This window comes from Schistocerca nitens, chromosome 10 (genome assembly GCF_023898315.1).
Source record: "Schistocerca nitens isolate TAMUIC-IGC-003100 chromosome 10, iqSchNite1.1, whole genome shotgun sequence".
Taxonomy (NCBI): domain Eukaryota; kingdom Metazoa; phylum Arthropoda; class Insecta; order Orthoptera; family Acrididae; genus Schistocerca; species Schistocerca nitens.
The window spans coordinates 134406747-134434563 of NC_064623.1; the positions used below are offsets into that span (position 1 = coordinate 134406747).

The window sequence follows — 27817 nt, forward strand, 5'->3', positions numbered from 1 at the left end:
CGGCTGCGGCTACCCTTGACGCTGCTTTACAGACAGGAGCGCCTGCGATGGTGTACTCAACGACGAACCTGGATGCACGAATGGCAAAACGTCATTTTCTCAGATTAATCCAGGTTCTATTTACTGCATCATGATGGTCGCATACGTGTTTGGCGACATCGCAGTGAACGCACATTGGAAGCGTGTATTCGTCATCGCCATACTGGCGTATCACGCGACGTGATGGTACGGGGTGCCATTGGTTACACGTCTCGGTCACCTCTTGTTCGCATTGACGGCACTTTGAACAGTGGACGTTACATTTCAAATGTGTTACGACACGTGGCTCTACCCTTCATTCGATCCCTGCGAAATCTTACATTTCAGCAGGATAATGCACGACCGCATGTTGCAGGTCCTGTACGGGCCTTTCTGTATACAGAAAATGTTCGACTGCTGCCCTGCCGAACACATTCTCCAGATCTCTCACCAACTGAATACGTCTTGTCAATGGTGGCCGAGGAACTGGCTCGTCAGAATACGCCAGTCACTACTCTTGATGAACTGTGGTATCGTGTTGAAGCTGCATGGGCAGCTGTACCTGTACACGCCATCCGAGCTCTGTTTGACTCAATGCCCAGGCGTATCAAGGCCGTTATTACGGCCAGAGGTGGTTGTTCTGGGTACTGATTTCTCAGGATCTATGCACCAAAATTGCGTGAAAATGTAATCACATGTCAGGTCTAATATAATATATTTGTCCAACGAATACCCGTTTATCATCTGCATTTCTTCTTGGTGTAGCAATTTTAATGGCCAGTAGTGTAAGTTGGGTCCTATGAATTTACATTACTATGGAAGTGTGGTCTTTAAAACGTGGCAATGACTGGTGGATTGGCTTGTTCTCGACGCCCAAGGAATCCAGCAGACAATGGCTGTTGGCCGGGGTAGTATGAGGGCGGATAAAGTAACGGAAACAACCATCACAGGGTAAACGCACAAATACAAATGAAAAAAGAGCAGATCCTGTAGTGGTAAGAGTAGCATTAGTATTTGCGTATCTGATTAAGCGTTTTGTAGTGGAAAGAGTTGTAGTATGAGAAAAACATAATTGAGCATCAGAAATGGATGGTTAATATATAACTTCAGTGTTATCCAAGAAATGCGATTGTTATGGCCTATTTTAGCTTTTTATATAATAGGCTCTAATTACGAGTCATAATAAATATATAAATGGACTACCTCCGCTGGTTTCGGCTCTTGAGGAAGAATGGACTGCCATTGCTTCACAGACTTTCAGACAGCTCATTGAATGTGTCCCCATCAGCGTTATGGCAGTGATATAGGCGATCGGTTGACACACTTCACATTAATGTCCACTAACAGATGTCCGGTTACTTTCGATCAGGTAGTGTAAGAGAAACTGAAAGCAAAATGTCGGTGTGAAAAGGCGCCGGCGATCAGAGTGTTGCCGCAGCCGGCGCGAGGCAATTTAAAATGCGTGCGTTTCTGCAGTCTATCCGGCCTCCCTCTTCAGGAGCAGCCGTCAGCCGGCGAGACGGCACCTCCCGGGGCGGCCCGTCACTCGCAAATGGACCGTCGCGTCGCAGCCACCCCCGCCACCTACGGCGCGCGCTTTTTCTGCCTCCCCGGATACACGGCGAAAACCCCCAGATGTTAGCAAGTGCCCGCCGCGCCGGAGCGGGAGGAATTGCAGCTCGTATAACGGGATCGGCGTCGGAGGAGGGGCGGCGAAACGCAGAGGAAACGCGCAGCTGCCGATGCGATGCAAATACAGCCGCTCTAATGAAGCGTCCACGCCACACACTCGGGACCGTACGTCTTACCAGCAGACGGGAGGAGGGGGGTCCTCCAGCTCGCTCAATATCCACGACCCAGCCAGCGTGTCCGCGTGGGTCGTTAAAGATACATCACCCTCCACCACCTAACAGCACGACTTCACGATGTCGAGGTCCACCGAACTTTCGTCCTGAATCACATCTACAGTGCAGCGTCAGGAAGGATGAAAAAATAAATAAGCAAAATAAAAAGATAAGTTAAAAATTTAGGTCAAATAACACAACCAAATGCTTTGGAGAAAGAAAGTACTGCATTGGCTCCTTACTTAGCTTGCATTTATCGCCAATCTCTTGCCCAACTTAAAGTCCCGAGTGACTGGAAAAAAGCGTAGGTGTAAGAAGGGTAAGAAGGGTAGAAGGACGGATCCTTAACATCGGTTTGTTGCAGGATTCTCGAACATATTCTCAGCACGAATATAATGAGTTTCCTTGAGACAGAGAAGTTGCTGTCCATGCATCAGCACGGCTTTAGAAACCATCGCTCCCGCGAAACGCAACTCGCCCTTTTTTCACATGATATCTTGCGAACCATGGATGAAGGGTATCAGACGGATGCCATATTCCTTGACTTCCGGAAAGCGTTTGACTCGGTGCCCCACTGCAGACTCCTAACTAAGGTGCGAGCATATGGCATTGGTTCCCAAATATGTGAGTGGCTCGAAGACTTCTTAAGTAATAGAACCCAGTACGTTGTCCTCGATGGTGAGTGTTCATCGGTGGTGAGGGTATCATCTGGAGTGCCCCAGGGAAGTGTGATAGGTCCGCTGTTGTTTTCTATCTACATAAATGATCTTTTGGATAGGGTGGATAGCAATGTGCGGCTGTTTGCTGATGATGCTGTGGTGTACGGGAAGGTGTCATGGAAGGTGTCGTCGTTGAGTGACTGTAGGAGGATACAAGATGACTTGAAGAAGATTTGTGACTGGTGTAAAGAATGGCGGCTAACTCTAAATATAGATAAATGTAAATTAATGCAGATGAATAGGAAAAAGAATCGTGCAATGTTTGAATACTCCATTAGTAGTGTAGCGCTTGACACAGTCACGTCGATTATATATTTGGGCGATATGAAGTGGGACAAGCATGTAATGGCAGTTGTGGGGGACGCGGATAGTTGTCTACGGTTCATTGGTAGAATTTTGGGAAGATGTGGTTCATCTGTAAAGGAGACTGCTTATAAAACACTAATACGACCTATTCTTGGGTACTGCTCGAGCGTTTGGGATTCCTATCAGGTCGGATTGAGGGAGGACATAGAAGCAATTCAGAGCCGGGCTGCTAGATTTGTTACTGGTAGGTTTGATCATCACGCGAGTGTTACGGAAATGCTTCAGGAACTCGGGTGGGAGTCTCTGGAGGAAAGATGGCTTTCTTTTCGTAAATCGCTACTGAGGAAATTTAGAGAACCAGCATTTTAGGCTGACTGCAATACAATTTTACTGCCGCCAACTTAAATTTCGCGGAAAGACCACAAAGATAAGATAAGAGAGATTAGGGCTCGTACAGAGGCATATAGGCAGTCATTTTTCCCTCGTTCTGTTTGGGAGTGGAACAGGGAGAGAAGATGCTAGTTGTGGTACGTGGTACCCTCCGCCACGCACCGTATGATGGATTGCGGAGTATGTATGTAGATGTAGATGTAAATGAAACATATCAGGGCAACGAAAATGGAGGTGGCTTTTAACTAACAAAAATATATATAACAAGAAATCTAGTTCCATAAATGCAAAGTGCTGGCACTACAACACTGTCATTAAAATAGGATGCCTTTATGCTTCAGAGTGCCTTTTGTTTAATACAGCCAAACAATTAGATGAAACAGAAAACAAGGAAAGAAAAACAACCAAAAATGTACTGGGACAAAAATATGACAATGAGAAATGGAAATTAGGAAGTAATAAAGAAATTTTCGAAGAAGTAGAACCAATATCAGACACTATTAGGAAGAGAAGAGTTGTATTCTGTGGACCCCTAAAACGACTAGACGGAAACAGGGTAAGGAAAAGAATTTTTAACTTTTTTGACAGAAACTCAAAAACATCAGTCACATAGATCAAAAAAGTTAAAGAAAGTGAGAGAGAAATGGAAATAACGGAAGAAGAACTAGGAGAAAGAAAGTTCAGAGCAAAAGTAAACAGTTTCAAGGACATCCAGGATAAAATACAGACAGACGCATGTGGCCAGAAGAAAGAAGAGAAGAAGATACGAAAAAAATGAAAAACTACTGGAGAAAGAAAGGAGAGAAGATAGAAGAAGTAAGTTATTCGATGCGGTCCTAAGCAGGCCGGATCAATTAACAAACGGGATATCGTATTTATGTTGACCATCTTAAATTAATTTTTGTCCAGTAGCAAAATAAAAGTTGTGTCACGCAAATGTGTTTTAGCTACAAAGGGAACATTAATAAGAATGATTGCCTCTCTTGCACCTTTGTTCGTTACGAGGATATGAGAGGTAGTACGAATTTTTAAAATATTACCCAAATTTTTTTGTTTCTCGGGAATCCATTTACTTTGCTTGTAATAAGCCAGGGTCTCCTGGAATTTTTCTTAGCTACGGAAGTCTACCTCTTGGTTTTTACCCATGTTTACATCTGTTTTCGATTGTAAAGTACCTTATTCACGACTTAGGATATTTAGGATGTTTGTTTGAAGTTTTGGGTCTTATATGCGTTACCAATTACATATCGGTAGTTTCATACGCTATGAGGTTACATTAAGAAAATCAGTTTTTCTGTAAAAGTCAATGAAAATACGCAATACACAACACCATTTTCATTCCTATTTTGTAAAATCATTTAAACATCATTCATGAAAAATTTCAACTATTTTCTTTAATAATTTACCGATCGATATTATAGTTATCACGTCAAATTAATGACGTACATAAGATCCGTAATTTTGAAAATTCTGTAATTTATCTTCTTACTTTAATAAATACCTTTTCGTTTGATAATAATTGCACAGATTTTCTATTTGTAGTAACCACCGAAAATTTTGGAACTGTATAACATACAAAAAAAAAGATAGAAAAAGGAAGTTGATAAATTATTAATTTGAGTCATCGATTGTTATTCATCGATTGTTCTAGAAGTCTCCAAAGAAACCATAACTGATATAAACGTTATGTTGAATGAAGACACCGCTGACAGCTGGCAAAACCTGTCTTCAATTGACCACACGATCGGTTTCACGGCTTACAGTGTCATCTTCAGGGGCGGTCAATTAAAACCACGTTTAACTGGCTGTCAGTGGTGTTTCTATTCATCACGATCTTCGGTAGCTGCGAATGCCAGGCATATAAAATTGTTTGTGGTATGCGTGTTAGTCTAGGCGTGTAAGGCGACACTTCGGTTAGTTAGTCACTAGCATTCTGAACTTGCTATCTACCTGTTCATGACTCTGTGCTATCATGACTGTGAACAAAGAGATACTTCTTAAGAAGATTACTATGCAATCTGTAGTAAATTTTTCATTGGAAAATGTTTGTGGATGAAAGTAAGTCGGAACTCATGAAATACAGTGGAATGTGAGGTCTTAAACGGCTACAAAGGATAATTGAAATGGCGTGGGAGACGGGACAGGTTCCATCAGACTGGACGAAAGCAGTAATCACACCAGTCGTTAAACATGGAAACAGAAGAGATTGTAACAACTACAGAGGTATCTCTTTGATCAGCGTTGTGGGTAAAATCTTCTCAGGTATTGTTGAAAGGAAAGTGCGAGTATTAGTTGAGGACAAAATGGATGAAAATCAGTGTGGGTTTAGCCCTCTTAGAGGTTGTCAGGACCAGATCTTTAGCTTACGGCAAATAATGGAGAAGTGGAACAGGGAATTGTATCTATACTTTATAGATCTAGAAAAGGCATATGACCGGGTTCCTAGCAGGACTCTATTGACTGTTCTAAGAGATTATGGATTAGGAGGCAAACTTTTGCAAGCAATTAAAGGTCTTTACATAGATAGTCAGGCAGCAGAGTTGACGGTAAATCGAGTTCAGGGTTCAGAGTAGTTTCAGGGGTAAGACAAGGATGCAACCTGTCTCCACTGTTGTTCATATTATTTATGGATCATATGTTGAAAACAATAGACTGGCTGGGTGAGATGAAGATATGTGAACACAAAATACGCAGTCTCGCATATGCGGATGACTTAGTTGTGATGGCAGATTCGATTGAAAGTTTGCAAAGTAACATTTCAGAGCTAGAACAGAAATGTAAGGACTATGGTATGAAGATTAGCATCTCCAAAACGAAAGTAATGTCAGTGGGAAAGAGATGTAAACAGATTGAGTGCCAAATAAGAGGAACAAAGTTAGGACAGGTGGACGGTTTTAAGTACTTAGGATGCATATTCTCACAGGATGGCAACATAGTGAAAGAACTGGAAGCGAGGTGTAGCAAAGCTAATGCAGTGACCGCTCAGCTACGATCTACTCTCTTCTGCAAGAAGGAAGTCAGTGCCAAGATTAAGTTATCTGTGCACCGTTCAATCTTTCGACCAACTTTGTTGTATGGGAGCGAAAGCTGGGTGGATTCAGGTTACCTTATCAAAAAGGTTGAGGTTACGGATATAAAAGTAGCTAGGATGATTGCAGGTACTAGGAGATGGGAACAATGGCAGGAGAGTGTCCACAATGAGGAAATCAAAGAAAAACTCGGAATGAACTCTATAGATGTAGCAGTCAGGGCGAACAGGCTTAGATGGTGGGGTCATGTTACATGCATGGGAGAAGCAAGGTTACCCAAGATACTCATGGGTTCAGCAGTAGAGGGTAGGAGGAGTCGGAGTAGATCAAGGAGAAGGTACCTGGATTCTGTTAAGAACGATTTTGAAGTAATAGGTTTAACACCAGAAGAGGCACCAATGTTAGCACTGAATAGGGGATCATGGAGGAATTTTATAAGGGGGCTATGCTCCAGACTGAACGCTGGAAGGCATAATCAGTCTTAAGTGATGATGTTAATGATGAAATGTTTGTGATTTGTGAGGTGGTAATGGAATTGTAAGAACTACTAATAAAAGAGGATACGTGGAAAATAACCACCAACTCTTCCGTCATTCTACTGTAAATACCTGCGACCAGTTTCTTTTATAAAATGGTTATGCAGACGTCAGAACTCCTAGGCATTGGGGCCAACTACTACACTCCTGGAAATTGAAATAAGAACACCGTGAATTCATTGTCCCAGGAAGGGGAAACTTTATTGACACATTCCTGGGGTCAGATACATCACATGATCACACTGACAGAACCACAGGCACATAGACACAGGCAACAGAGCATGCACAATGTCGGCACTAGTACAGTGTATATCCACCTTTCGCAGCAATGCAGGCTGCTATTCTCCCATGGAGACGATCGTAGAGATGCTGGATGTAGTCCTGTGGAACGGCTTGCCATGCCATTTCCACCTGGCGCCTCAGTTGGACCAGCGTTCGTGCTGGACGTGCAGACCGCGTGAGACGACGCTTCATCCAGTCCCAAACATGCTCAATGGGGGACAGATCCGGAGATCTTGCTGGCCAGGGTAGTTGACTTACACCTTCTAGAGCACGTTGGGTGGCACGGGATACATGCGGACGTGCATTGTCCTGTTGGAACAGCAAGTTCCCTTACCGGTCTAGGAATGGTAGAACGATGGTTTCGATGACGGTTTGGATGTACCGTGCACTATTCAGTGTCCCCTTGACGATCACCAGTGGTGTACGGCCAGTGTAGGAGATCGCTCCCCACACCATGATGCCAGGTGTTGGCTCTGTGTGCCTCGGTCGTATGCAGTCCTGATTGTGGCGCTCACCTGCACGGCGCCAAACACGCATACGACCATCATTGGCACCAAGGCAGAAGCGACTCTCATCGCTGAAGACGACACGTCTCCATTCGTCCCTCTATTCACGCCTGTCGCGACACCACTGGAGGCGGGCTGCACGATGTTGGGGCGTGAGCGGAAGACGGCCTAACGGTGTGCGGGACCGTAGCCCAGCTTCATGGAGACGGTTGCGAATGGTCCTCGCCGATACCCCAGGAGCAACAGTGTCCCTAATTTGCTGGGAAGTGGCGGTGCGGTCCCCTACGGCACTGCGTAGGATCCTACGGTCTTGGCGTGCATCCGTGCGTCGCTGCGGTCCGGTCCCAGGTCGACGGGCACGTGCACCTTCCGCCGACCACTGGCGACAACATCGATGTACTGTGGAGACCTCACGCCCCACGTGTTGAGCAATTCGGCGGTACGTCCACCCGGCCTCCCGCATGCCCACTATACGCCCTCGCTCAAAGTCCGTCAACTGCACATACGGTTCAAGTCCACGCTGTCGCGGCATGCTACCAGTGTTAAAGACTGCGATGGAGCTCCGTATGCCACGGCAAACTGGCTGACACTGACGGCGGCGGTGCACAAATGCTGCGCAGCTAGCGCCATTCGACGGCCAACACCGCGGTTCCTGGTGTGTCCGCTGTGCCGTGCGTGTGATCATTGCTTGTACAGCCCTCTCGCAGTGTCCGGAGCAAGTATGGTGGGTCTGACACACCGGTGTCAATGTGTTCTTTTTTCCATTTCCAGGAGTGTAGTTAGGTAAAAACTTCCGCTTCTCCTTTAACTACTTAGTACAAGTAGTGCTGTAATAGTGATAGACGCTTAACAGCAGTACATATGGAATAATACAGATCGTCACTGTGTTAAGGAGAGTTTTATGTCTTCAAACTTTCATTAATATGATGAATATACACTGAAGCGCCAAGGAAACTAGTATAGGCATATGTATTCAAATACATTGCATTGCATTGAACGCTGCCACGATGCCTTACAGAAGATACCGTCGACGTTCTCGTCAAACAGTCTACAAAACTATCGAGAACATTGAAATGACAACATCTGCTGCTGATAAGAAGAGTAATAAGTTGAAGAACATTTCCGCCACCGAACTCCTCGAAGGACCCTGTATGTTTCGTGGATGCAGACTAAACTTTAGTATTGACGTGAATGATACATTTACGCATGGGAATGGATGGCTTACAGTAGCTATCGTAAGAGGTGGATCTGGTGTTCCCGCAGTTGGTGGTCTGGAGAGTTTCGTCGATCGTGATGTCATCGCTTTCCGCACCTACCACATTGCAGAAATGGCTAATAAAGACTTTGGAAAATCTGTATATACCTCACCTTCCTCATTATCCTTGTACACTAGAAGTAGACGTAAGATTTCTGTAAATGAATCTGTATATATTTGGATTAAAGGTAAAGGATGTTGTGAATATATAAAGTTTGTTGGAGACTGTATTGTATATTTTTATAAATAAACTGATTGCTAGCGTAGCCCTGTATTCTGTAGCGTAGCTTAGAACCTGTAGGCGTACATCACGAACCGGGGGGCTCAAGGATGCAACAGCATGTTCCATGTTAAAGTTCTTATCAGTTTGACCTTTGACCCCATCGCGCGAGTCTGGCTTACGCAATTGTGGCAACGCGCCAGCCGCACATTGGGCTGACAAAAACACGCAGACTACGGCGCTGCAGTCAGTGACGCCTATATAAGATAACAAGTGTCTGGCGCAGTTGTTAGATCGGTTACTGCTGCTACAATGACAGGTTATCAAGATTTAAGTGAGTCTTCTCCAAGATAGCGATGAAGGGATTTTCCCGTATGACCATTTCACGAATGTACAGTGAATATCAAGAATCCGGTAAAACATCAAATCTCCGACATCGCTGCGGCCAGATAAATATCCTGCAAGAACGGCACCAATGGCGACTGAAGAGAATCGTTCAGTGTGACAGAAATGCAACCCTTCCGCAGGTTGCTGCACATTTCAGTGCTGGGCCAGCAACAAGTGTCAGCGTGCGAACCGTTCAATGAAGCATCATCGATATGGGCTTTCGGAGCAGAAGGCCCACTAGTGTTCTCTTGATGACAGCACGACACAAAGCTTTACGCCTCACCTGGGACCGTGAACACCGACATTGGTCCGTTGATGACAGGAAACACGTTGCCTCGTCGCACGAGTCTCGTTTCGAATTGTATCGAGAGGATGGACTTGTACGGGTATGGAGACAGCCTCATGAATCCATGGACCACGCATATCAGCTGGTGGAGTCTCTGTGATGGTGTGGCTCGTGTGCAATTGGAGTGATGTGGGACCCCTGATACGTCTAGATACGACTCTGACAGGTGACACGTACGTAAGCATCCTGTCTGATCACCTGCATCCAATCACGTCCATTGTGCATTCCGACGGACTTGGGCAGTTCCAGCAGGACAATGCAACACCCCACACATTGAGAATTGTTACAGAGTGGCTCCAGGAACACTCTTCTGAGCTTAAACACTTCCGCTTGACACAAAATTCCCCCGCATTATTGAGCGTATCTGGGATGCCTTGCAACGCGCTGTTCAATCTCCACTCCCTCGTATTCTTACAGATCTATAAATAGCCCTGCAGGATTCATGCTGTCAGTTCCCTCCAGCACTGCTTCAGACATTTGTCGAGTACATGCCACGTCGTGATGCGGTGTTTCTGTGTGCGCGTGGGGGCCCTACACGATGTTCAGCTGGTATACCAGTTTGTTTGGCTCTTCATTGTATTTAGTCGATTTTTAATATCCTTATTCTTTACATGATCTTCCCTCGAAACACCTCTGCCTTTCCTGAAAACTCTAATCTTTTCTATCTGTATTTTACTTTTATCTCCTTCTTTTAGGTATGCATGATTCGCTTCCATGTAGCACGTCAGATGTAGCCTTAGTTTTATAAAATTTTAGTTTTGTTTCCTTCCGTAATTTGTTTTGGAATGTTTTATTTATCATTACGCATATTGACCTTCATTTTTTAACCTTAATCTCTATATCTTTGTTGATATAATAGCTTATTCATCGTAAGATATTAACACTTGCGACCTGCTCAAGTGAGATAGCACACGTTTTTATTTTTTGAGTGAGTGAAGTATTTCGTATGATGAACCACGCTTTTAATTTTACTTGTTGAATACAAAATTATATTCCCCTGATACTGTTTGATGTAGTTTAGATACTGCTTTTCAAGTTCTTCCAAAATTGTTACATCAGCTGCTTACATAATGATACTAACGCATTTATTTATGTTTCTCTGTATACCCGGATTTATTTTCTGTATTCAGTTGTTAAAAATGTAACACAAAATTAGCTTGACTCCCATGTACTAACACACAGTACAGGGCCCCATTGTAACCTAATTCGAACACTTACTTAAGCTGATAGTACACAAATGGAAACCGTTCTGCTAACTTACATTCTTCACAGATGAGTACCACTTACCTTCTCTTTGTTGGCGCGCGCAGTTCGCCCAAACCTTCAGCTGGAGACGGATCACTGAATGACCAGTAGGCATGTTCGCAATAATTTTCTGACATCTTAAGCAAGTGGACGACGTACGTTACTCAGGGCATCTCCACTATGTTCTAGTACGAGAGAATGAGAGTCAATTTTCTGTTACGTTTGCAATAATGTCAAGTTTACGTGCATGGTGTAGTAGGAAGAATACGGGATTAAATTTGTAGCTGGTCTGGGGATGTTCAGGGTGGGAAACTTAGTACAGAGAGCTGTCACTTCTGGCAGCAACGACGGCTCTAACGCGAGTGGACATTGAGTCAAACTCACTTAGGATGACAGATATGGATACCATTCCACGCTACGTCAACTCTGCACGAGAGTTCATCAGAGTTTATCGTCAACTCAGAACCCGATATCTCCAGTGGGTGAGAGATTTTCCTACCCGCGGCAACACCAGAGACCCTCCGTATTGAAGTAGGTCAGGATAGCAGTGGTGTTGCGTCATCGTGACGAAAGATAGTATCAGGGTATCCCTAACATGGAAAACGGGAGCGGTCTTAACACTTTAGATCTGTATCAGCTGGAGTCCAGATTACTGGCTGTGCGAACCAGAGGTGATCATATAGTGTGCCCCGTACCGACAGACCATATACTGGATTTATATGACGATGACACACGCCGTCTGCCAACGTTAGTTCTCCTCAGAGGCTCCTCTCACGGAGAGATGGTAGTGCTGTACACAGAGCTGGGATTCGTCTCAAGAGACTACATGGTACCACTCGTGTGTCCAGTGTTGTCGTTGGTCACACCACCATTTGAGAGCCACAACACTGGTCACTGTGCCTGAATGTCCACGGTGCCCTAGACAGCATGGCAATGTCCATGTGGATATTTGTCTTGCTACAAACAAGCAAATTTTTTTGCTCAAGGTGCATGACGTGGTTGTATGATTCCACATAGGCGAGCGAACAACATGTCTGTCCTCTAGGCCGGTAGTCGCGTGGGGACACTGATATCATGCATAGCTGGGAATAATATCTGTCCTATCGCGCGCTAGTGGGGTGGGGATTCTGATATCAAGCACGCCGTTGAGTGTCATCCTCCTGAACCTATCAGTTCCAAAATCACATGATGCTCTTGTGATGCCAACCACATCTACATCTACATCTACATTTATACTCCGAAAGCCACCCAACGGTGTGTGGCGGAGGACACTTTACGTGCCACTGTCATTACCTCCCTTTCCTGTTCCAATCGCGTATGGTTCGCGGGAAGAACGACTGCCGAAAAGCCTCCGTGCGCGCTCGAATCTCTCTAATTTTACATCCGTCATCTCCTCGGGAGGTATAAGTAGGGGGAAGCAATATATTCGATACCTCATCCAGAAACGCACCCTCTCGAAACCTGGACAGCAAGCTACGCCGCGATGCAGAGCGCCTCTCTTGCAGACTCTGCCACTTGAGTTTGCTAAACATCTCCGTAACGCTATCACGCTTACCAAATTACCCTGTGACGAAACGCGCCGCTCTTCTTTGGATCTTCTCTATCTCCTCTGTCAACCCTACCTGGTACGGATCCCACACTGATGAGCAATACTCAAGTATAGGTCGAACGAGTGTTTTGTAAGCCACCTCCTTTGTTGATGGACTACATTTTCTAAGGACTCTCCCAATAAATCTTAACCTGGCACCCGCCTTACCAACAATTAATTTTATATGATCATTCCACCAAATCGTTCCGCACGCCTACTCCCAGATATTTTACAGAAGTAACTGCTACCAGTGTTTGTTCCGCTATCATGTAATCATACAATAAAAAAAATGGTCTTCAAAACAGGCGCAGTCGAATCCCGATTGAGAAAGTGTATTTATTATTGATTTAAGCCCACTAAGCAGCGCTTATAACTAGTTATTCATCGATGCTCTCTTCCCTTCCCAATATATCTTGAGCCCTGCTGATAATTTCTCCTTCCTCTTCTGTGAAAGGGGCTTCCGACGTTTAGGGACTCCAGGTTGTGGGGTCCAAGACTCTACCGTAGCAAAAAATTTGGAACGATCTTCTACCTAACTAACCTAATGACATCACACACATCCATGCCTCAGGCAGGATTAGAAACTGCGACCATAGCAGCAGCGCGGTTCCGGACTGAAGTGCCTAGAACCGCTCGGCCACAACGGCCGGCTCTCCACGGTAGCTGTCGTGATTGGGGATTGGTGCACACAGAAAGAATAGGCTTCCAACTAGAAAAGTAACACTTTATTAAGGATTGAATAAATAACGAGGGCAGTAACCACATGGTCTGCTGTTGAATTAGTTACTGAAAAACAACAAAGGAACTCCTGAATGTACAATGCACTGCTACTATCTGTTAGTTTTACTAATCAATGATACTTCTTGATTAGATTAAATACAACTGTCACTCGTAGTGTAGAGTCCAAGTGCAGACGGGCCACAAGCTGGACTGCTGTCCATCAGTGACAGTAATCACGTCTGTGATAGTCTGTTACAACTCCGGAGGCTGGAATCTTCAGAGGCCACCGGTTGAGGTGACGACTCGGGGTTGACTGGCTGGCAGTTCAGAAGGACAACGCTGGAGACAACGGAGACCAAGTCCGAGGCTGGAGACCTCGGAGTCCAATGCTGCGAGAGAGAAGGGCTGGTAGTAAACCGGCTGCCTGCTCCGGAGTGGCGCAGGCGAAGTGAGCCTGGATCAGTGGCTGGAATGCGTCTTGGTTTGGCTGCTGAGTCAGTTTCGATAGCTGGGACCCAACAGCTGTGGCCGTGCGACAGCTGTTGTTTGTGCAGGTGTACGGGCTCTCAGTCCTCTGGTTTGATGCGGCCAGCCATAAAGCAATAACTGTATTGTGCGAATGCAGAGTAACACTTGCAACCTACGTCCTCAGTTATTTGCTGTATGTATTCTACTCTCCCTCTAGCACTGTGTAAGTTATTCCCTCATCTCTTAAAGGATGTCCTATCATCCTGCGCAGAATCTCCTCATTCCTTACTATATCAGTCTACCTAATTTTCTACATTCGCCTGTAGCACCTGACCTCATAGGCTTCGATTCCCTTCTGTGCCCGTTTTCCTAAAGTCCATGTCTCCCTTACAACACTGTGCTCCAAATATACAGTCTCAGAAATTTCGCCGCGCGGGTTTAGCCGAGCGGTGTAGGGTGCTGCAGTCATGGACTGTGCGGCTGGTCCCGGCAGAGGTTCGAGTCCTCCCTCGGGCATGGGTGTGTGTTCAAATGGCTCCGAGCACTATGGGACTCAACTGCTGAGGTCATTAGTCCCCTAGAACTTAGAACTAGTTAAACCTAACTAACCTAAGGACATCACAAACATCCATGCCCGAGGCAGGATTCGAACCTGCGACCGTAGCGGTCTTGCGGTTCCAGACTGCAGCGCCTTTAACCGCACGGCCACTTCGGCCGGCATGGGTGTGTGTGTCAGAGACTGATGACCTTAGCAGTTAAGTCCCATAAGATTTCACACACATCTGAACATCATCATCAGAAATTTCTTCCTCAAACTAAGGCCTTTGTATGATACTAGTAGTCTTCACTTGACCAGGAATGCCCTTTTTCCCAGCGCTAGTTTGCTTTTTGTGTCCTCCTTGCTCCGCGAGTCGTGGGTTACTTTGTTGCCTGGTCAGCAGAATTCCTTAACTTCTACTTCGCGATTATCAATTTTGATGTTATGCTACTCGCAGTTCTCATTTCTGCTACTTCTCATTCCTTTCGTCTTTCTCCAATTTACTCTCAATACATATTCTGTACTCAGACTGATCATTCCACTCATCAGATCTTGTAAATCTTCTTCACTTTTACTGAGGATAGCAATGTCATCGGTGAATCTTATCACTGATATCCTTTTACCGTGAATTTTAATTCTACTTTTTCATCTTTCTTTTATTTCCATCATTTTTTCGACAGTAAGGGACAAAGAACACTCTTTTTAATTCCAGATCTTAATTCTTGGTTTCCAACTCTTATTATTCACAAGTTGTGAATTAAACATCTTCCCCTACAGCTTACCCCTATTTTCCTCAGATTTTCCAACGTCTTGGAATATTTGACATTGTCGAACGCTTTTTCCAGGTCGACAATTCTATGAACTTGACTTGATTTTTCTTACAAATGCTAATAGACAGGAATATGGGAAAAAGGGCTAAAAACGTTGGTACACTCACTTATTCACTCACTCACTCACTCACTCCTACTTCACCCGCGTTGACCCACACAACCACTCCATATCACACGCCGTAAAACGAAGGAGATGTAGTAAAAGGTGCTACGCCTAGTAAGAAAACAGAAGTAAAACGACAAAGGAGCTAAAACAAAGGCACAGAGATATGTGACTGTCTGAGGAAAGTGGGTGAACCAGTCGGCCCATTAACACGTTAAGAATATCTCCCAAAAATTTGCGGATGAAAGCTGGACAGACCACAGGACCTTAAAACTCTAACCACATTTGTTTCTTTTGTAAATCCTCGTCGCCAGTTTTGTAACGGCCTAGTTGCTACTGCTGTGGAGGCCGAGTTGCCACTGTTGATACGGTAGGCCGAGTTTGTGAAACAACTTCTGGTGCAGTACACCGCTAAGACAATTTCTCCCTGCCACTGTTACACAAGTATGCTCCAGGTAACAGGATAGGAGTACGAAGGTACTACAATACTCCAACAAATTAATAACAAAGTGACTCAAATAAGGTAAAAATGATTACTTATCTTTGTGATTTGTTGAATAAAGAAGTCTGCAACACTGTTTGTGATACGAGGGTATTGCCCAGAGAGTGAGTTTCGATCGGTCGCGAAATGGACATCACCGTGAAAACCCGATGAAGCTTTGCAGAGATGTCTCTAGTATGACCGTCGATCGCATCAAGACGCTCTTTTCTGTTGTGAGCGCACTGTGAGAGAGTAAAGGTGCCTAGAACAACGATGTCTCCCGCCAATTAGGAGGGCCCACTGAGAGGCTTCGCCTTAACGAATGCAGCCCACCTAACACAACTGCCACCCACTTCCTTCTTCATGGCAACTCTCAGCCGTATTCTGCAGGGGCAGTGAAGACTCTCCTGCAGCCTTTTCGATGGGAAGTGTTCGTTCACCCACAACGTTGGATATGAAGACAACACTTGGGCGCAGGCTACACGATATAGACCAGCGTAGAGAATTATCGGAAAGCGCAGCCGGCTGCCTTCTATGACGATGGTGTTAGAAATTTTTCGGGCCTTCGCAGACAACTCTCTACTCGCATACTGGTGCGTGACAGTCAGCGGTTGGGCATTGTTGAAGAAAACAGCAAGAAAACGCCCCTGCCAGAAAAACACGCGCTCAGCTCCCACAGTGCCACAGAACCAGCGATGCATAATGGGTACTATTTACTACGTCATATTACTATTGGCAGTAGTAACCTTTACATCATAATGTGGATTATGAAGTACAATCGATATAGCTGTCGTCATCACAATCACCGTGATCTTTCCTCCTAGTATTACGCCTCTTGACGTGTTATGGTTCTGTCGAGAAGTTCTCCTACCATCTTTCATTGGTCGCCCTAGGGATCTTACACCGCTGGGGTAGTCATGTAGCATGGATTTTGAAATCATATTTTAGCTCATTCATTGTGTTTTCTCCAGTCGTTTTCGAGGTTCTGAATATAATGTGTGATGGGTCTAGTTCCTTTTGTAAGCCCATTCTGTTTAACCAGCTACCCGTTTTAATAATTTAGTTTCACTGGCTGCTAGTCTTTCATTGACCATGATTCGGCCCCATAACACAGCAGAGGTCTTTAGGTCTTATAAAAGTGTATTCTGGTGCGCCTCTGGAATAGAGAAGGTTTCATTGCGTTATTAATGACTCTAATTGTTTTTGTTAACCTGGCGGCTTTTTCAGCTCGTTCCTTTCGGGAAGGATAGTTTGTAGCCTAAACATGTGATTGTATTCGCTCTTTCCAGAATTTTATTTTTCAAACAAATACTACCCTGAATCTTCTTGGCAGATGAAAATTGTGTGCAAGACCGGGACTCGACACCGGGCCCATTGCATATCGCAGGTAAGTGGTCACCACAAGTACCTCAACTGTCACCTTCCAAATTCCGCAGAAGTTCTACGAAACTGGCAGGACTACCATTCATCGAAGAAAGCATGCTGCGGAGACCCGGCTTAGCCACAGCCTAGGGTATTGCTTCCAGAATGAGTCTGTCCTATGCAGCGGACTGTACATTGATATGAAACTTCTCGGTAGATTAAAATTGTATCCCAAACAGGGACCCGGATTCGAGTTGCAAGGGTACCGGGTTTGAGTCCATGACCGACTCACATTTTTAATCTGCCAGCAAGTTTCAGTAATATAATTGATTATAAGATGTGTTATAGATTACTGTTGGTATTATTAAAAACTTAGTGATTTTTTATATGCTGAAAGTGAACGTTACAGTTAATTACACTACTGGCCATTAAAATTTCTACACCAAGAAGAAATGCAGATGATAAACGGGTATTCATTGGACAAATATATTATACTAGAACTGACATATGATTACATTTTCTTGCAGTTTGGGCGCATAGATCCTGAGAAATCAGTACCCAGAACAACCACCTCTGGCCTTAATAACGGCCTTGATACGCCTGGACATTGTCAAACAGAAATTGGATGGCGTGTACAGGTACAGCTGCCCATGCAGCTTCAATACGATACCACAGTTCATCAAGAGTAGTGACTGGCGTATTCTGACGAGCCAGTTGCTCGGCCACCATTGACCAGCCGTTTTCAATTGGTAAGAAATCTGGAGAATGTACTGGCCAGGGCAGCAGTGGAACATTTTCTGTATCCAGAAAGGCCCGTACAGGACCTGCGACATGCGGTCGTGAATTATCCTGCTGAATTGTAGGATTTAGCAGGGATCGAATGAAGGATAGAACCACGGGTCGTAACACATCTGAAATGCAACGTCCACTGTTCAAAGTGCCGTCAATGCGAACACCAGGTGACCGAGACGTGTAACTAATGCCACCCCATACCATCACAGCGGGTGATACGCCAGTATGGCGATGACGAATACACGCTTCCAATGTGCGTTCACCGCGATGTCGCTCAACACGGATGCGACCGTCATGATGCTGTAAACAGAACCTGGATTCATCTGAAAAAATGACGTTTTTCCACTCGTGCATCCAGGTTCCTCGTTGAGTAACAATAGTTAAAATGACTCTGAGCACTATGGGACTTAACTTCTGAGGTCATCAGTCCCCTAGAACTTAGAACTACTTAAACCTAACTAACCTAAGGACATCACACACATCCATGCTCGAGGCAGGATTCGAACCTGCGATCGTAGCGGTCGTGCGGTTCCAGACTGTAGCGCCTAGACCCGCTCGGTCATTCCGGCAGGCCCGTCGTTGAGTACACCATCGCAGGCGCTCCTGTCTGTGATGCAGCGTCAAGGGTAACCGCAGCCATGGTCTCCGAGCTGATAGTCCATGCTGCTGCAAACGTCGTCGATCTGTTCGTGCAGATGGTTGTTGTCTTGCAAACGTCCCCATCTGTTGACTCAGGGATGGAAACGTGGTTGCACGATCCCTTACAGCCATGCGGATAAGATGCCTCTCATCTCGACTGCCAGTGATACGAGGCCGTTGGGATGCAGCACGGCGTTCCGTATTACCCTCCTGAACCCACCATTTCCGTTTTCTGCTAACAGTCATTGGATCTTGACCAACGCGAGCAGCTATGTCGCAATACGATAAACCGCAATCGCGATAGGCTACAATCCGACCTTTATCAAAGTCGGAAACGTGATGGTATGCATTTCTCCTCCTTACACGAGGCATCACAACAACGTTTCACCAGGCAATGCCGGTCACCTGCTGTTTGTGTATGAGAAATCGGTTGGAAACTTTCCTTATGTCAGCACGTTGTAGGTGTCGCCACCGGCGCCAACTTTTTGTGAATGCTCTGAAAAGCTAATCATTTGCATATAACAGCATCTTCTTCGTGTCGGTTAAATTTTGCGTCTGTAGCACGTCATCTTCGAGGTGCAACAATTTTAATGGCCAGTAGTGTTGAATGATGTTCGTCGAAGAGATACTCTCCCCTCTCCCTCCCTCCCCCGGTCCCCCTCCCCATCCTAAAAAAAATATGCCCATTGCCGGTACACAGTTTTAAGCTTCTAGGAAGTATCATATATTGCACACTCCGCTGCATAGTGAAAAGTCACTCCAGTCTTCGTATTTCCCGCAGGTCACAGTTTTCGTTTTTTCGGTGTTGATGTCAGTGCTGTATGTCTCGGATTGTGTACATAACTTTGCAGGTCATCCTGTGAAGATACTACAGAAACGGCCGGTCCGAGGTTCGAGTCCTTCCTCGGGCACGGGTGCCTGTGTTTGTCCTTAGGATAATTTAGGTTAAGTAGTGTGTAAGCTTAGGGACTGATGACCTTAGCAGTTTAGTCCCATAAGATTGCACACACATTTCACACAAACTACAGAAAGTAAATGATCTGTAGTAGATCACCAAGTTACCAGGCAGTGCCTCATTTAACTAAGTTTCAGACAACTCAGAGAAACGTGGAGCTTTAAAGAGGTGAGACGTGGTTAAGGCGGATCTTCGTCGAAATCTCTTCTGACATCAAGCTGCGGAGGCGTATAGTGTGTTTTATGAGGGGCCCACGCGGCAGCAATTAAAACAGGGCCGCCCAGTGCCTCGTTGTTTACTCGCAGCTGATGCGGGGGCAGGCGCCACTCGTTACAAGTAATGAACTTGGTCGGTTGCGGGAGCTGCAGTAAGCTGCGGGTTGGCAGGTACGTAAACACTCGACGTCGAGTCGCGGCGCTGCAACGACTGCGAGAGTGCTCGACGAATTCTCGTGATGGGGCATTACGGGTGTCATTCGTTTCTCTGGAGTGAATCGTGAAGTGGTCTGGGAGGTAAGTTCACAGACACGCATGTAATCTGCAATACGTGCAGAACAGAAGTGGGCCTTACAAACTGAAAGAACACGACGATCGAGTCGGTATTACGAGCGGCAGTCACAAAGTTTGTTATCACCTCGGAACAAAGAAGTGACCTAACTAAGTGTTTTTTTTACAATTGAAAGAAAATCAGCCCTCGATATTTTTAACAAATTAACCTGGTTTCGACACTGCTAGGAGTGTCTTCCTTAGAATGTAAAAAAATGGTCTATATTCTATAACATGGTCACAGAATTATGACTAAAATGTATGATAGAGTATAAGTACGGAAAGACTGGCAGTACTTATATGTCATTTATAAACTAATAAATATGCCAAAAGGGCATTAGTCACATAGATATTTAAGATAAAGAAAACTTTGATGGCGAGCCACTAAGGACTGGTCGTTAGTTGCTTGGTGCAGGTTGCAACCTGTATTGACATGGATGACAGCTTCCTGGACAGTTGTTCACTCTCAGATGATGTGGTGTCACAGCCAGACATCACACTTGATAGGTGATAGCCTTTAAATCGGCCGCGGTCCGTTAGTGTACGTCGGACCCGCGTGTCGCCACTATCAGTGACTGCAGACCGAGCGCCGCCACACGGCAGGTCTAGTCTAGAGAGACTCCCTGCACTCGCCCCAGTTGTACAGCCGACTTTGCTAGCGATGGTTCACTGTCTACTTACACTCTCATTTGCCGAGACGATAGTTTAGCATAGCCTTCAGCTACGTCATTTGCTACGACTTAGCAAGGCGCCATATTCAGTAATTAGAATGAATTCTGAACAGATAATATTGTGACTCATGTACCGTCAAGAGCGACGTTCATCATTAATGGATTAAAGTATCAAACTAATTACTCCCCCTTTCTGATTTCTAATTCCTTGTCATGTTCCAGACCTCACGTCAGTATAGTTCTTCCCTCCTCACGCCAGCCTGCGTTAGCTAAAACGCGTGCATTTCGGACCCCTCTAGTAACACGGTGTTGGCTCTTCAGCCGACACAACAGATGAGGCAATATTTCATCTATCGGGAAGGGTTAATAGGCATAAAGTTCGGCTTTGGGGTTCGCAAAATCCACACGTTGTCATTGAACATGTTCGTGATAGCCCTAAACTAAACATCTGGTGCGGGCTAATGGAGGTTGCAACCTGCACCAAGCAAGTAACGAGCAGCCCTTAGTGGCTCGCCATCACAGTTTTCTTTATCTTAAATATCTTTGTGACTAATTCCCTTTTGGCATATTCTTTATTTTATAAATGACATGTAAGTACTGCCAGTCTTTCCGTACTTATACTCTATCATACATTTTTAGTCATAATTCTGTGACCATGTTATAGAGTATAGACCATTTGTTTTAAATTCTGAGGAAGACACTCCTAGCAATGTCGAAACCAGGTTAATTCGTTAAAAATAGTGACCGAGGGCTGATTTTCTTTCGATTGTAACTATTCACGGTCTCTGAACGTGCAGCCATGTACAAGATTTTAAGCTTTTTTTGTTTGCAGGTTGTAATTTAGCCGCCTTAGGTGGTCCCAAATGTATGACACGATCGAAATGTTTAAAGAACAAAACGATACAACCCTATGTTCCTCCAGCTTCTCAAGAAAATTACAGAATGTGTTGAGCTGAATAATCAGTTTAATGGGGAAAGACTATGCATTGACAGTAAGTCCAAGAAATTTATGAGCAGTAGAAGAAATGTAGCCAACGGCCTTGCCGCAGTTGTAGCACCGGTTCCCTTCAGATCATCGAAGTTAAGCGCTGTCGGGCTGGGTTATCACTTGGATGGGTGACCATCCGGTCTGCCGAGCGCTGTTGGCAAGCGTGGTGCACTCAGCCCTTGGGAGGCAAACTGAAAAGCTATTTGATTGAGAAGTAGCGGCTCCGACCTCGGAAACTGACATACGATCGGCAGAGCGGTACGCTGACCACATGCCCCTCCATATCCGCATCCAGTGACGAATAAGGGCTGAGGATGACACGGCGGCCGGTCCGTACCGTTGAGCCTTCATGGCCTGTTCGGGAGGAGTTTAGTTTAGAAGAAATGTGGCTAGAACAAACTTAACATTAAAACTGTTGACCTCGAACTAGACGAAGATAAGGAATTCTACTACCTTGGAAGCAAAAGAAGACCATACCTAGGTAGTAAGGAGGACATGAACAGCACAGTAGCGCAGGATGAGAGGACACTCCTGGCCATGGAAAGTCTGCCGGTACCAAACGTCATCCTTAATCTGGGGGAGAAATTTCGGACAATTTGCGTTCCGAGCACATTATTGTAGGGTAGAGAATCATGGACTGACCCAGTGTATCAGAAGGATGTACAAAATTAGGTAGACCGGTGAGACAGGGCATGGGGAGATTCTGCGCAGCATCGGCAGAGAATAGCACCCCTGACAAGAAGAAATAGTATGGTAATTTATATGTTAAAACATAAGGAATAACAGTAATATATCTGCTACTAACAACTACTGATTTCATACAGAATTACATGCAGATTCAGCGAATAAACTGTATCATTGTTCACTATTATCCCACCAATCGACGTAATACTTCCAGACAAATAATTCATCACCTTAGCAACTACACGCAATCGTTCTGCACGAAACGCAAACAGCTCTCCACTTGCATACTGGTGCGTGACAGTTAGAGGTTGGGGATTCTTGAACAACATCGCAAGACCATTCCCCTACCAGAAAAACACGCGCTCAGCTTGTTTCACTTCCACAGAATCAGCGATGCATAATGGATGCTATTTACTGCGACATATTACTGTCGACCGAATTAACTTTTACGTCATAATGTGGATGACGTATGGGCGATATACCTTTCGTCATCACCATTACCATCATCTTGCCTCAAAATGTTAGGCCTGTTGACGCGTTATGGTTCTGTCGAGAAGTTCTCCTATCATCTTTCATTCGTTGACCTACGGATCTTACACCGTCGGGGTGGTAGTGTAGCATTGACTCTGGAATCATCTTTGAGCTCATTCGTTACAAATGTTTTCTCGAGTTGTTTTGGAAGTTCTGAATATAGTATGTGATGCGTCTCGTTTCTTTTGTGAATCCATTTTGTATAACCAGCAGTCCGTTTCAATAGTTTAATTTTACAACATGTTAGTCTTTTCGCATCCTTTGCATTCACAGCCCAGGATTCGCTGCCATAAGACACCACAGGTCTTTCTAAGGTCTTATAAAAGTGTGTTCTGGTGCGCCTCTGGATCAGAGAAGGTTTCACTACGTTATTAATGATCCCCATAACTACTAGAGGGGGCTACAAATGGTAAGGACTGTGGGGGAGATTCGAATACAAGCAACAAATTATTAAGGATGTAGGGCGCAAGTGCGACTCTGAGATAAAGAAGTTGCCGGTAAGAAGGAATTTGTAGTGAGGCACATCGAACCAATCTGAAGACTGATAACTCGAAAATCGTTTACTGCAGTTGCCTTGGTGTACCCTATTTCTTCGGCTTTCTATTCTTTGTTTACTGTTGGATTGCCACTTGAGCTCTTAATACTTAAGAGGTGGTTCTCCCTTCTGCAAAAGTTTCTGTAATTTTCTATAGGTGGCTTCTTTGTTCCCCATAGTGGTCCAATCTTCTACAGCTTTTCGTTTCTCTTGCAGTCAGTTCTACTTTGCCATTTTGCACTTTCTGCCAGTCTCACTGTTAGGCGTCTGAATTCACTTTTGCCTGCTCGCTGTACTTTTACTTTTCCTCATTTTGGGAATTAAATCCAACATCTATTTGTTTTACAAGTATTTCTACTGGGGTGAGGTGTAACGTGACATAATATCCGTCTCATTCATGTCTCCGGAGCACACTGAAAAACATCATAGAATTTTTACCATTTAGTAATTGATCAAATAATAAAAAAATGGTTCAAATGGCTCTGAGCACTATGGGACTTAACATCTGAGGTCATCAGTCCCCTAGAACTTAGAACTACTTAAACCTAACTAACCTAAGGACATCACACACATCCATGGCCGAGGCAGGATTCGAACCTGCGACCGTAGCAGTCGCGCGGTTCCGGACTGCAGCGCCTAGAACCCCGTGGCCACCGAGGTCGGCGATCAAATAATATTTTCTTTTGTTGTTACCGTAGTTTGGGAACAATTATATTAAAATCTCCACACTTCTGGATGTCATAGTGTGTTACGAGTGCAAGTTCTTTAATTTCTGCGTAAATTAAACACCCCTTTACTCGCCTGTGTCACTAAGCTCCTGATGTCTTCCTTGCTTACTCAATTTTTGCGGCAATATCGATGGTTGAATACAACATTTCGAGTCCCTATTTGTGATCTCATTTTGTATTTTCTGTAAGGTCCACCCCTGCGACTCCTTCCGTGCCTCCAGAGCAGGAGTACCTGGGTTCGATTTCCCATACCTCAGGCTTTTTCCGAGGTAGGGAGTTCTGGAAGGAGGTCCACTTAGTCTCGTCAAGACAAATGAGTTTTTTTGAATACAGACATTGCGGTAACCTCAGGGTTCATCCTATGACAATGATTGCTGGAGGCATTGGCGACATTCTGACCACGTGCCATTTGATCACAAATTGTCCAGTCGGGAAAGGCCTGAGACCTAACCGGTTTAGCGGTGGTTACTTTCACGGCCAGCCATGTCGTTATTCAAAGGTATTTCACTACTTCTCTGTTCCCATTACTACCCCGAGTCGCGTTTCGCAGTCTGAAGAAGAAATCGACAGAAAAGCGAATTTATGGATTGCTGTATTGCCATCAGTAACAGCTCCGTCTCGGGCGTATTTAAATTCATTCCCCTGGAGAGTACGCGGCCCGTGTCTCTCCCAGTTATTCTCTAGAAACCCCAGGCTGTGCAGTCCTGTCCCGGGGACCTCCACGCCATCAGGAGCGCAGCATCCGTCACGTCCTCCCCCGCTTCACTCCGGACCTTAAGCCAATTTAAAATTCTGCCAAGTCGCGAGTGCGCCACACCGCGCCCCTCACTCGGTGAGATCAGACCAGCGCGTCGCCCGCGATATTGCATTTCGGCCGGCTGTTATCTGCAGGCGCGGAGCTACACCAGTCGCCAGTAATGGCTGCATATGAATCATTCCCTGCCGAATCGGCGCCTTTTTTTCCTCTCCGACACAAAGCCTCGTGAGGAATCCTCAACTCTTCGTTCTTTAAAGTATTCCCCAATGTGTAAGGCCATGCACGTTTGTGGGTTAACTTGTGCCATATATATATATATATATATATATATATATATATATATATATATATATATATATATATATATATATTTCGTCCAGTCGGAAATGGCCTGAGACCTAATATGTTTAGCGTAATGTTTTAGTGGTGGTTACTTGGCACAAGTTGCCCACTTCAGATATCTGGGAGAGATAATCCAACCATCAGGACTGAACCCAATAGCCAATAAAGACAGAATCTCCAGATTGCAAAAAGCATATAAGCTCACTTGGGATCACTGTAATAAGTAACCTCCTTCTGTCAATGCGAATCTAAGGCATTACAACACAGCAGTCCTACCAGAAGCACTTTATGCTGCAGAAACTACAGTGATTCATGGTCATACGGAGATCAGAGAGACTGAAAAGCAGGAAAGAAAAATTGTGAGGAAAATATATGGACCAGTGTTCCGGGAAGGAATTTGGATGAAGAGGCCAACTAGAGAGATTTACAAAGACATAGAGATACTATCAGGTACCATTAAATAGAGAAGGATAAAATTTTATAGACATATCAAGAGGATGAATAAAACCAGGCTCACAAGGCAAACCTTTGAGAGTGTAAACTAGAGCAAAAACAAGACGAAGCGGATTACTTAAACAGAAGAAGACATTAAAGAACTGGGAATCACACTAGACAACATAATCAATAGAGAACAGTTTAGAAACATCAAAAAGAAACGCACACTTAAACGAGAACACACGGAGAACAGAACGGGAAAAAGAACGCAAGAGAGAACACAGTAAACGTATGAAGAGAATTTGGGAAGAACTAAGAACTGTTTTTTTTTTTCTTTATTGCATTTCTATTCCCCCCCCCCCAATAGAGGGGGCTCGAGTTGGCAGCAGCGTAATAGGCCGCTCTACAGCCTACAGAAGAGTTAAAAAACAGAATGAGAATATAAAAAACAATAAAAACGGTGACTTTTAAAAAACTGTAAAATTGCGGAAAGCTGTGGAAGTTGAAAATATAAAAACACGGCCTTGACGATGCGAAGGAAGACGCACAGTACGTAGACAAGCACAATTTTAAAAAAAACACGGCGACAGTCTGATTTTTGTTCGCAAGAGTTAAAAAAACACACCTAGCGACAGTATGGTGTGTGTTCGCAGCACTGAAAGGGGACCCACAACACTGAACACTCACTCAAAACTGCAGACGACAGCAGATTGGGGAAGGGGGGAGGGGGGTCCCGGACAGATGACAGGGAAAAAGGGGGAGGAGAGTAAAAGCAAAAAAAAGCGAGGAGCCGATGGAGGAAAATATATATTGGTCAGAAAGTCGTGAAATTACAACGGAATATTATCGGAGATGGGAGAAAACGTAGGGCAGAAGAAAAAAATTAGCGTGAAAATTGATCAATAGATGGCGCTGTATGTGTCAGAATACGTAAATGAAAACACCTGTCACGTGCACGAGCCATTGAAGTTGGTATAAACACGCCGGGTACACGGTTTTTCCTCCTTTCGCGTCTGCGACGTTCGCCGTTCTGTCTCAATGCAGGATCGCGCAATGCTTGTAAAGCTGTATTATAAGAAAGATGACTGTGCACACGTCGCTCCACAGAAGGGTCTGAAAAAAGGCGCTGGTCCGATGACTGCCGTGGGTCTGGAGAAAATGATTCGGAAATTCGAAAAGACGCGTCCTTTTAGTGTGCAACCTGGTAGAGAGAGGAAACGAATTGATTCGACGTCAGTGGAAGCAGTGGCCACAGCAATGCGGGAGGAGACGAGTGGTGGCGTGCAAACGTGTAGTGCTCGGAGAATTGCACGAACATTGGACATACCAGTGAGCACGGCGCGTAAAATCCTACGAAACATCCTTCTTTGCTATCCATTCAAAATTATCCATGTGCGCGAGCTGATTCCTGTTGATCTGCCAGCTTGACCTTTGCTTGACAATTTCTTGTTCGTATGGAAGTGGACAGTGATTGGCCGTGGAACATTTTGTGGACAGTGATTGGCCGTGGAACATTTTGTGGACAGACGAAGCCCCTTCCATCTGACAGGATATGTCAATACACAGAATTGTCGAATATAAGCAACGGAAAATCCACACGCAAATCAACTAGTATTACTTCATCCTGAAAAGGTCATTGTGTGGTGCTGGTTTACGGCATCATTTATCATAGAGCCATATTTTTTCGAAGAGGCAGGTGCTTTCGGTCCTGTTGCCTGTACCGTCACTGGTAAGCGCTATAAGTGTCTTTTGCGCAACCCCGTCATTCCAGCTCTCCAACAGCGTGGATTTGTGGATGGGATCATTTTTATGCAAGATGGCGCACCTCCGCACATTGCAAATCCAGTTAAGTAACTGCTGAAGCGTCATTTGGGAAATGCTAGAATTGTCAGCCGCCATTTCCCTACAGTCTGGCCATCCCGATCACCTGATCTTAACCCGTGTGACTTCTGGCTGTGGGGCTGTCTGAAAGATGTGTTCAGTGTTCCGATTGTAGCTGCATTGAAGGCACGCATTGCGCAACATTTTATGAACTTGACCCC

The 27817-nt window shown here is 44.9% G+C and overlaps 1 pseudogene; it reads left to right on the plus strand.

The window, feature by feature from the left end:
* The first annotated feature begins 21805 nt into the window (after positions 1-21805).
* Positions 21806-21923, plus strand: LOC126210984 (5S ribosomal RNA; annotated as a pseudogene).
* Positions 21924-27817: the final 5894 nt, after the last annotated feature.